Source organism: Ahaetulla prasina, chromosome 8 (genome assembly GCF_028640845.1).
Source record: "Ahaetulla prasina isolate Xishuangbanna chromosome 8, ASM2864084v1, whole genome shotgun sequence".
In the NCBI taxonomy this organism is placed as follows: domain Eukaryota; kingdom Metazoa; phylum Chordata; class Lepidosauria; order Squamata; family Colubridae; genus Ahaetulla; species Ahaetulla prasina.
The window spans coordinates 60,519,276-60,531,401 of NC_080546.1; the positions used below are offsets into that span (position 1 = coordinate 60,519,276).

A 12,126-nucleotide genomic window follows, 5' to 3' on the forward strand; every position below is an offset into this window, starting at 1 on the left:
TGCTAGTGCTGTGCTCCTACAAGTGTTCCAGATAATATACTTATACTTGTGGTTCCTTTTAGTAAAGAAGCTCCTCCATCAGGCATAATTTCATTTATTGGCATTATTACTAGCCAATAAAACTCAGCATAGACCTTGGATATATGGTTATGGATATATGGTTATATACATTTGTTGAGTCCGTAATTTTTCCCACATGTTACTAACGGTCTGCTAATGGTGATGCTAATTGTTCATAACCGCTTATTCAATAAATTGTGTATAGATAATACTAAGTTTATGACAACTGTTAGGACCAGAATTTCCATATCTAAGCAAGACCTATTTTGCTGCAGTTGTTAAGTAAATTCAGCTTTTCTCATTTACTTTGCTGATTGGAAATCAGCTGGAAAAATCACAAATCATGATAACATGACCCCAGAAGGCTGCAACTGTCATAAATAAATGCCAATTGCCAAGCACTTGAATTTTGATCATGTGACTATGGGGATGCTACAACTGTCATAAGTGTAAGGCCTAGTTGTAAGCCACTTTTTTCAGTGCCATTGTAACTGAACAGACACGAATCAATTGAATTGAATTGAATTGAATTGAATTGAATTGAATTGAATTGAATTTTTATTGGCCAAGTGTGATTGGACACACAAGGAATTTGTCTTAACTATTTGTTAAGTCCTTGACTTAACAAATAGTTAAGTCAAGGACTACCTGTATTGGAGCTAACCATTATAACTAATATGATAGCTATTTGACCAGATACAATCTGATGGATGTCTTTGTGTCACCCTCACTAGATAGACCAGGCCAGGGATTCAACTCCATAGAAAACCTAAAACTGACTTTATTAGTAACACTTAGAGTAAACAGAATTTTGAAAATCTGATATAGCTCCATAAAGACGTATCTTCCTTATTCTTTGGTACCAGCCTAAAGCAGAGGTTTACTCAAAAGGAAACCCTATTTTCTTCATTTGAACAGATTTTTCAATACAGTCACTTGTAGTAAAGAAAATAAGTTGCCCTTATTTTACCAGTAGTTATTTAAAATGAAAACATACATATATTGTAGTATTTCGTCTGTACCCAGCCAGGATTTTGTAGTTTGTATCAATCAGTCAGTCAGTCAATCAATCAATAAGAATAGAGTTGAAAGGGACTTTGGAGGTCTTCTGTCCAACCCCCTGCTCAAGCTGGGGACACTGTACTATTTCAGACAAGTGACTGTCCAGACTCTTTTTTAAAACTTCCAGTAATGAAGCACCCACAACTTCTGAAGGCAAACTGTCCAATGATTAATTGTTCTCACTGTTAGGAACTTTCTCCTTAATTCCAGGTTGCTTCTCTGCTTTGGAAAATAAGTTGACTCCCTCTTTGTGGCAGCCTTTCAAATATTGGGAAAACAGAATAACAGTTGGAAGGGAGCTTGGAGGTCTTCTAGTCCAACCCCCTGCTTAGGCAGGAAACCCTACACCATTTCAGACAAATGGTTATCCAATATCGTCTTAAAAACTTCCAGTGTTGGAGTATTCACAACTTCTGGAGGCAAGTTGTTTTTCCTTAGTTCTAGATTGCTTCTCTCCTTGATTAGTTTTCATCTATTGCTTGTTGTCCTGCCCTCAGTTACTTTGCAGAATAGCTTGACTCCCTCTTCTTTGTGGCAGCCCCTGAGATATTGGAACACTGCTATCATGTCACCCCAGTCCTTCTTTTCATTAAACTAGATACACCCAGTTCCTGCAACCGTTCTTCATATATTTTAGCCTCCAGTGCCATCATGTCACCACAGTCCTTCTTTTCTCTAGACTAGCCAAACCCAAATCCTGCAACTGTTCTTCATATGTTTCAGTCTCCAAGGCTTTAATCATCTTAGTTGCTCTTCTTTGCACTTTTTCCAAAGTCTCAATATCTTTTTTGTAATGTGGTGACCAAAATTGGATGCAATATTCTAGGTGTGGCCTAATATTTTACATGATTTTGATTCTATGCCCCTGTTTATACAACCAAGGAGTGTATTAGTTTTTTTGGCTGCTGCCTCACATTGCAGGCTCATGTTTAAGTGATCATCCACTAGGACTGCAAGGTCCCTCTCACAGTTAGAGTTTTTGAGTCAGGTTTCACCTAATCTGTACATTTGGTTTTTCCTGCCTAAGTGTAAAACCTTGTTTTTCTCCCCATTAAAATTCATTTTGTTGGATAGGGCCCATTGTTTTTCAAGATCGTTTTTGGCTCCTGAGCTTGTCTTCAGGGATGTTGGCTATTCCTACCAGCTTAGTGTCATCTGCAAATTTGATGAGTTCTCCTTCTATTCCTTCATCTAAGTCATTTATGAAGATATTGAAGAATACTGGGCCTAAGGCAGAACCTTTTGGTATCCCACTGCTTACCTCCCTCCATGAAGTTGTTTTACCATTAAGGACTACTCGTTGAGTACTGTTTGTCAGCCACTTACAAATCTGTCTGGTGATGATGCTGTCTATGCCACATTTTTCTATATTACAAAGAAGTAGCTAGTGGTTACTTTGTCGAATGCCTTGCTGACATCTAAATATACTATGTCCAGAGCATTTTGCAAGTCTACTAATTTAGTCATTTTGTCAAAGAATGAAATAAGATTGGTTTGGCATGATATGTTTTTAACAAACCTGTGCTGCAGTGGTGTGTTTCAACAGGTGTTACTACCGGTTTGCTCCGCGCAAGCGCATTCAATTTCAGAACAGCTTAGGCGCAGCAATCCGCTCTACCGCGCCTATCAGCTGGGCTAAAAACAAACAAATATAAGTAGGTATAGCGCAGGGGCAGGCGGGAGGGTCCAGCTGACAGTCGGAGTAAACCGGGTCACGCTCACCTTACCATCGCCACTACTGGCTTGCTCAAACTGGGGAGAACTGGTAGCAACCCACCACTACCATGCTGGCTGTTAGTTATAACTTTGTTTCTAGATGTTTGCAGATGTTTTTTTATTATCTTTTCCAGTATTTTCCCAGATATTTATGCTAGGCTGATTGGTCTGTAGTTTCCTGGGTCTGTTTCTTCCCTGTCTTTTTTTTTTTTTGAAAATGGAAACCACATCAGCTCTTTTCCAATCCTTGAGTAATTATCTGATCTTCCAAGATTTTTGAAAGATATAGTACAATGATCCTGAGATAACATCTGCCAGCTCCTTCAGAACTATATGTAATAATATGTAATCTATCAGGTCCCAGTGATTTATATTCATCAAGATCAGATACCGTGTTTCCCCAAAAATACGACCTATTCAGAAAATAAGTGCAGCTTGATTTTTTGGGGTGGACCTAATATACACGCTACCCTAAAAGTAAGCCCTAGTGAAGGGGTGGGCATGGCCAGCACAGGAGGCAGCCCTTCTCTTCCCCGGTCAGCTAGTGGCAGTTGGGCTCCTTAATCGCGACCTGCAGATCAGCTGAGTTGATTGGGAGCTGCCTATCATTCTATCTCTCTGGGTGCCTGAAGATGTTTCTTGCACACTCTTGCTAGCACCGGAAAACCTCACAGCTAAGGGCCCCTCTTTTCCACAGCTCACCTTGTAGCTCTGGAGCAGGTGGCAACCATTGCCTCCCCCCCCTCCCGTCTCTGCCCAGCTACACCTGCTGCTTCTGGCCTTGCAAGGGCTCTTCGCCCTCCTGGCCACAGTGCTCTTGGCCACCCTGCAGGTGGGCAAGATCTCTGTGTTGGCCCTGCAGCAGGATGGAAGAGGAAATTGCCTGTTCCTTCTCTATCCAACTGCTCCTGCCTGGTACGGGGCAATTTTTGGAGCACAAAGGAGGAAGGGGCACCCTCCGCTCCCTCTTCCATTTGTCTATCCCGCTGCAGGAACCCCTGCAGGGCTGCCATGGAGCTGCTGCCCACCGAAGCGGTAGCTCAACTAACCAACTTTCTGTTGGCATGTAGATATGCAGTTAGACCAAATGGATTTGCTTTGTTCTCACATAAATCATTCCCAAGGAAAGGAGGATCGGCAGGAATATTCTCCCATTCCTTATCGCTGTACATATTTATATTAGTTATCACATTTCAAATACATGGATTCTTTCATCTGTGAATGTTACATCAATGCCCAGTTCATTCATATCTATCACAGACAACTAACATAAAAATTACTAAACATTCAATTCATCAATAATCCTTTATTCCAACCTTTTTCATCCTCTCCATCCAATAATAAAATTTGTTCCAGATTTCATAATACTCTGATTCGCTCTTATCCTTGAGTTCTAGCGTCAACCTGTCTATTTCCGCACAAGTTAAGATTTTAGGTAATACTTCTTCTATGGGCATTTCTTTATTTTTCCATTTTTGTGCAAAGGCCAACTTGCTGCTGTTAATCTATGTAACACTAGATAAATTGTATCCTTATTGTATTTGTCCTTTATAATACCCAATAAAAAGAATTCCAGTTTTAATTCTATATCTTGCGTTAATATCTCTTCCAACCATTGTTTTGTCTGTTGCTAAAAAATTTTAGCTTTTGGGCATTCTCACCACATATGATAAAAGGTCCCCGGTAATACCTCACACTTCCAACACATCGGTGAATAATTTTTGCTCATTTTTGCAAGTCTTGTGGATGGGAGATGCCACCTATAGAACATCTTGTATAGATTTTCTTTATACGTGGTAGCTAGAATAATTTTTAAATTTATTTCCCATAAATCCTGCCAATTGTTTAAATCGATGCCATAGCCGAAATTTTTACTCCAAATTAACATGGTTTCTTTTACTTATTCCTCTAACATATCCTGATCCAATAAATAATGATATATCGCCTTCTTCTCTGTTCCTAATAAAGTTTTATCTAATTCCGTTAGTTCTGTTTTTATGCCCCTTTCTTTTTTGTCTTTCATGTATTTTGATTGTACTTGGAGATACTCCCACCATTCAAGTTCTATTCCTTCATTCAGATTTTTCCTAGATTTCAATTCTCTTTCATTTAACAAATCTTTGTATGTAATTATTCTTCCTGACTTGATAAAATTTGGGTGTGTAAACATCTCAAGTGTCGATATCCAGTTCGGAACTTCTATGTAATTACATTGCTTAGTTTTCACCCAAACATCTAGTAGTGCCTGTATAATAAAGAGCTTCTGGAAGTACTGGTGAACCTTATGTTTCTCTTCCCAGAGAATGGCGTTCCATCCTATCTGCATGTCATGGCCTTCCAGCGTTAGCAGCCTCCTATTTTTTAGCAGTATCCAATCTCTCACCCATAGCAGTGCTGCTGCTTGATAGTATTTTTCCCAGTCTGGAAGGCCAAATCCCCCTCTTTTCTTAGAATCCTATAAAAGTTTTAGTTTAATTCTCGGTTTTCTACCTTGCCAGATGTATTTCGATATGATTTTGTTTCTAAAAAATTCCTTTTCTAATTTGATTGGAATACATTGAAATAAAAAGAGTATTTTGGGTAGTACATTCATCTTTATTGTCACAATTCTGCCCATAAACGAGAGTTGCAAATTTTTCCACCTATCTAGATCCAGTTTAATTTGGTCAATTAATTTATCATAATTGTCTTTTTTTTAAACAAGTTTTTATTGATTTTTTAATTTCCCCCTGTATACACATACATAGTTTATGAACAGAGTATTGGCCATATCATATCTTATACAATTCAGTATATTCAAATATATTTTACTTAGTTACAAATTTTGTCAGAATATTTTTTTTCATTATTTTTATTCATATCCTAATATTTCCTTGCTCATTTCACTAAGTCACATCTTCTTTCGCCCTCAAATTCTAATTTCTCCATTTTTATTAGTATTCATTCTCTTTCATTCTTTTTTTAACTGTTTCAATTTTTATCCTAATATATTCAAATATATAGATCTCAAAAGAAACCAGCATGGATGCATAAAGAACAAATTGACAAATTGAAAGACAAAAAGGACAAGTATAAAAAGTGGAAAGAGGGGCAAATAAGTAAGGCAGAATATCAGCAAATAGCCCGAGCCTGTAAAGATGAAGTGAGGAAAGCTAAGGCTCACAATGAACAAAGGCTAGCGACAAAAGTAAAAAATAACAAAAAAAGCTTCTTCCAACATGTTAAAAACAAGAAAAAAGTCAAGGAAACAATTGGCCCATTGCTGGGAGAAAGTGGCAAGAAGATGACAAACAACAGGGAGAAAGCAGATCTACTTAACTCATTTTTTGCATCTGTCTTTACACAAAAGGAAAAAACAATCCAACCTATCAAAAACAGCACTACAAAAAACAGATTAGAAACACAAGTTAAAATAGGGAAGAAAATGGTAAGTGAACACCTGTCTACCCTAGACGAGTTCAAATCACCAGGACCGGATGGATTACACCCCAAGGTTCTGAAGGAACTGGCAGACGTGATCTCAGAACCACTGAATTATATCTTTCAAAGATCCTGGAGCAGAGGGGAGCTGCCAGAGGACTGGAAAAGAGCTGATGTAGTTCCTATCTTCAAAAAAGGAAAAAAAAAACAGATCCAGGAAACTACAGACCTACCAGCCTGACCTCAATACCGGGGAAGATTCTGGAAAAGATAATCAAGCAACGAATCACCGAACACCTAGAAGCAAACAAAGTAATAACCAAAAGCCAACACGGGTTTGTCAAAAACAGATCATGCCAGACTAATCTTATTGCATTCTTTGACAAAATGACAAAATTAGTAGACCAGAGGAATGCTGTCGATATAATTTACTTGGACTTCAGTAAAGCATTTGATAAAGTAGACCATAACCTACTACTAGATAAAGTAGAAAAATGTGGGTTAGACAGCACCACCACCAGATGGATTCGTAACTGGCTGACCAACCGCACTCAACGTGTAGTCCTCAACGAAACTACATCCACATGGAGGGAAGTATGCAGTGGAGTACCCCAAGGCTCTGTTTTAGGCCCAGTACTCTTCAACATCTTCATCAATGACTTGGACGAGGGGATAGATGGGGAACTCATCAAATTTGCATATGACACCAAGCTGGCAGGAATAGCCAACACTCTAGAAGATAGGCTCAAGTTGCAGAAAGATCTTGACAGACTTGAACATTGGGCGCTATCTAACAAAATGAAATTCAACACTGAAAAAAGTAAGGTTCTACATTTAGGCAAAAAAAAACAAAATGCACAGGTACCGTATATGTGGTACCTTGCCCAATAGTAGTACCTGTGAGAGGGATCTTGGAGTCCTAGTGGATAACCATTTTGATATGAGCCAGCAGTGTGCAGCAGCTGCTAAAAAAGCCAACACAGTTCTGGGCTGCATAAACAGAGGGATAGAATCAAGATCACGTGAAGTTTTAGTGCCACTTTATAATGCCTTGGTAAGGCCACACTTGGAATATTGCATCCAGTTTTGGTCGCCACGATGTAAAAAAGATGCTGAGACTCTAGAAAGAGTGCAGAGAAGAGCAACAAAGATGATTAGGGGACTGGAGGCTAAAACATATGAAGAACGGTTGCAGGAACTGGGTATGTCTAGTTTAATAAAAAGAAGGACTAGGGGAGACATGATAGCAGTGTTCCAATATTTCAGGGGTTGCCACAAAGAAGAGGGAGTCAAACTATTCTCCAAAGCACCTGAGGGTAGAACAAGAAGCAATGGGTGGAAACTGATCAAGGAAAGAAGCAACTTAGAACTAAGGAGAAATTTCCTGACAGTTAGAACAATTAATAAGTGGAACGACTTGCCTGGAGAAGTTGTGAATGCTCCAACATTGAAAATTTTTAAGAAAATGTTGGATAACCATCTGACTGAGATGGTGTAGGGTTTCCTGCCTGGGCAGGGGGTTGGACTAGAAGGCCTCCAAGGTCCCTTCCAACTCTGTTGTTATATTATTATATTATATTGGGAGTTGCCTTTCTTCCATTTCATCTTTTCCTTTTCACAGCAATCCTTTCATCTCCTTCTCACTCCACTTCCTCCCTTCTTTCATCCTCCCTACTTTCTTCTCTCCTCTCCTACTCCTTCTCTACTTCCCCTTCCTTTCTCCCCCTCCTCCCTATCTAACCTTCTCTCCTACTCTTTATTTCCCCTACCTTTCCTTCTCTCCTCTTCCCTTTCTTCTTTTTCTCTCCCTCCTTCTCCCTTTCCATCTCTCTCCTTCTTCTTATCTCTCTCCATTGCAGTATTTATTTTCATTTCAATATTTCTGGTGTCCAGGCAACTCATTTATTGAGTATATTTCTCAAACCTCATATATTTTAGTTATTAACATTGTCTTCATCTTATTCCATTTGTATCTTACAATCAATTAATACAACCTTCCACCTCTTATTTTCTTACAGTTTTTGTTCACAGTTCAATAATTATTACTCTCTTCCAATAGTGTACTATTGTAACTCTTCCATTTACTAACATTTCAATTTTATTTCCTTTTATATCTTAATTTCAATCATTTTCACTTATAAACTATATTATCTTTCACATTTCATCTGCTGGACTATTTATTATTTTTTTAAAAAAAACAATGTACTACTTCTTTTTTACCTTCTTTCCAATTTTATATCTTAACTTCAATTAATTTTTCCATTCTTTTATATATTTAAAATTTATTTCCTTACCATTCACTTTAATTCTCTCTCATTCCGTGTATTCTCCGACACAAACAGAAAAAGAAAACATATATCCCATTACAGAGTGCAGCTGTAGGACACTCTGATCATTGCATGATTCACCTTGTACCTGCTTACAGGCAAAGACTTAAAGCCATAAAACCAATAATTAAATCAGTGAAAACCTGGACGGAGGAATCAGAATTAAAGCTACAGGCATGTTTTGACTGCACTGATTGGAATATTTTTAAAGATACCTCTGCAGACCTGGATGAACTCACAGATACTGTAACATCATATGTCAGCTTCTGTGAAGACCTATGTGTACCTACAAGGAACTTGCGAATACACAGTAATAACAAACCTTGGTTTACACCTAAACTTAAGCAGCTACGACATTCCAAAGAGGAAGCCTACAGAAAAGGTGATAAAATGCTGTACAATCAGGCCAGAAATGCACTAACAAGGGAGATAAGAGCAGCAAAAAGAAGCTACTCTGAAAAGCTAAAGAATCAATTTTCAGCAAATGAACCAGCAAACATGTGGAAAACTCTTAAAAATATCACCGGCTATGGCAAACCTCCTTCCCAGGCTGAAGGTAATCAACAACTGGCAGATGACCTGAATGAGTTTTACTGCAGGTTTGAAAGGAAACTACAGCCACCTATCTCCACAACCCCCATCTCAGACACAGCAACAACAGCCAAGCCTCCTACAACTGACCCCATTTCATTGGGTTCACAACCCCTAGTGATCACAGAAAAGGAAGTGCAGGACCTATTTCACAGACAAAAGCCAGGAAAAGCGCCAGGCCCAGACAAGATAACTCCTTCTTGCTTAAAAGTCTGTGCTGACCAATTGGCCCCACTGTTCACCCATATTTTCAATAAATCACTAGAGATGTGCTATGTTCCTTCTTGCTTCAAACGCTCTACCATCATCCCAGTGCCGAAGAAGCCCACCATCAAGGAACTGAATGACTACAGACCAGTTGCTCTAACATCTGTAGTCATGAAAACCTTTGAAAGGCTAGTGCTTTCCTACCTGAAAACCATCACGAATCCGCTTTTAGACCCCTTGCAATTTGCATACCGAGCAAATAGATCAACAGATGATGCTGTTAATATGGCTCTGCACTACATCCTACAACATCTTGAGTCTCCAAAGACCTATGCAAGGGTCCTCTTTGTAGACTTTAGTTCAGCATTCAATACCATCATTCCAGACATTCTTCTAACTAAGCTAAACCAGCTACAGCCTTGTAAGTGGATCACAAGCTTCCTAACAAACAGGAAGCAGCAGGTGAAGTTAAGCAAGATCACATCAAATACCTGTACAATTAGCACAGGGGCCCCCAAGGCTGTGTGCTCTCCCCACTTCTCTTCTCTCTGTATACCAATGACTGCATCTCCAATGATCCATTTGTTAAGCTACTGAAGTTCGCAGATGACACAACAGTGATTGGTCTCATTCGAGACAATGACGAATCCGCATATAGACGAGAGGTCGAACGACTAGCCTTGTGGTGCAACCGAAACAATCTGGAACTGAACACACTCAAAACTGTAGAAATGGTGGTAGACTTTAGGAGAAACCCTTTCATACTTCCACCTCTCACAATACTTGACAACACAGTATCAACAGTAGAAACCTTCAAATTTCTAGGTTCTATCATATCGCAAGATCTAAAATGGACAGCTAACATCAAAAACATCATTAAAAAGGACAACAAAGAATGTTCTTTCTGCGCCAACTCAGTAAGCTCAAACTGCCCAAGGAGCTGCTGATCCAGTTCTACAGAGGAATTATTGAGTCTGTCATTTGCACCTCTATAACTGTCTGGTTCGGTTCTGCAACCCAACAAGAAAAACACAGACTTCAGAGGATAATTAGAACTGCAGAAAAAATAATTGCTACCAACTTGCCTTCCATTGAGGACCTGTATACTGCACGAATCAAGAAGAGAGCCGTGAAAATATTTGCAGATCCCTCGCATCCTGGAAATAAACTGTTTCAACTCCTACCCTCAAAACGACGCTATAGAGCACTGCACACCAGAACAACTAGACACAAGAACAGTTTTTTTTCCGAAGGCCATCACACTGCTAAACAAATAATTCCCTCAACACTGTCAAACTATTTACTGAATCTGCACTACTATTAATCGTTTCATAGTTCCCATCACCAATCTCTTTCCACTTATGACTGTATGACTATAACTTGTTGCTGGCAATCCTTATGATTTATATTGATATATTGATCATCAATTGTGTTGTAAATGTTGTACCTTGATGAACGTATCTTTTCTTTTATGTACACTGAGAGCATATGCACCAAGACAAATTCCTTGTGTGTCCAATCACACTTGGCCAATAAAATTCTATTCTATTCTATTATATTATATCTTCCACATTTAATTTACTTCTCCTCCTCTTTTTTTTAATTTTCCTTCATTCATTTCAACCTTTTTACTACCTTTTTACAATAATCTATATATTTCTTCTAATTTCCATTATTCCCCAAAAAAAGAAAAGAAAGTTTACCACTATTTTAGTTTTTTTCTACTATTCATTTTTCTCCTTCTTTTAACCATTTTCTTTCATTCTCTCCCAAATCTCATCTCTTAATACTTTTCTCCCTTTCTCCTGTTCTTTTATCTTCTTCTTGCTCCCTTTCTTGCATCCTCTTTTCCACCTTTCTCTGACTTTTACTCTTCTAATTTCCCCCCTCAATTTTTCTCTATTTCCTCCTCTTCTCTTTGTTCTGTCACTGCTAATCCCAGTGTAATCATCTGTTTTTTTCACTCTTTTAATTTTCCCCCTCATTCTTTTCTTCTTTTCTTTTTTCCTTTCTTTTTTAAAATATCTTTCCCCCTCTCCATTTTTATTCTTTCCCTATCAATCCCAATATGATCACCTGTATTATCATCACCCATTTCTTTTTCAACATTATATTTTTGTTGTTCTTGTTTTCTAATAATTTCATAATTTCTTTTTTTATTTTTAAGTCACAGTTCTGCTTGTTTATTTCCTTAAAGGATTCTCGCACCATTTGAAGCATCTCTCATAGTTCCTCATATTCATCTTCCTAACTCTCCATATTTTCAATATAAGGAGAAAGGCTTTCTAAATTTAATTATTTTAACTTATGTATAGTCCAAATTCAAGTCCAAAATATTGTCTCTCCCCCCACCCTTTTTTTTTTCTATTTCCAAATGCAACCCAGTTCAAATGTTTTTTCCCTAGGTCGTCTTAGTTCCAATCTTGATCTATCCAGTCTTTGGAAGCTATGCCACAGCTGTTTCAACAAGTACTCCTTCGGTGTTTCTTTTTCTCTTAGCCTAAACAATGCAATGTTATTTTTCCCCTCTCCAGCGATGTTTGTCTCCAATCCACAACTCCCAGCAACAAAATGTCACTCGTTAATCCACAAAAACAATTCCTTTGTCTTCCTTTTGTTAGCAAAAGATGCTTTCTCTCAGTTTTCTTCTCCTTTTAATATTTATATTTTCTTCCAAAACCATTTTTAAATCCAGATGGAACATTATTTCTTTTAGGGCTTTTGTCTTATAGATCCTCTTTGC

At 38.2% G+C, this 12,126-nt stretch overlaps 1 protein-coding gene across 5 annotated transcripts in view; it reads left to right on the top strand.

Annotated features, from left to right (window-relative positions):
* The window catches only part of AADAT (aminoadipate aminotransferase), a 64,598-nt gene that overhangs the window by 35,814 nt on the left and 16,658 nt on the right, over positions 1-12,126 (top strand). The gene's annotated exons all lie outside the window — the stretch shown is intronic.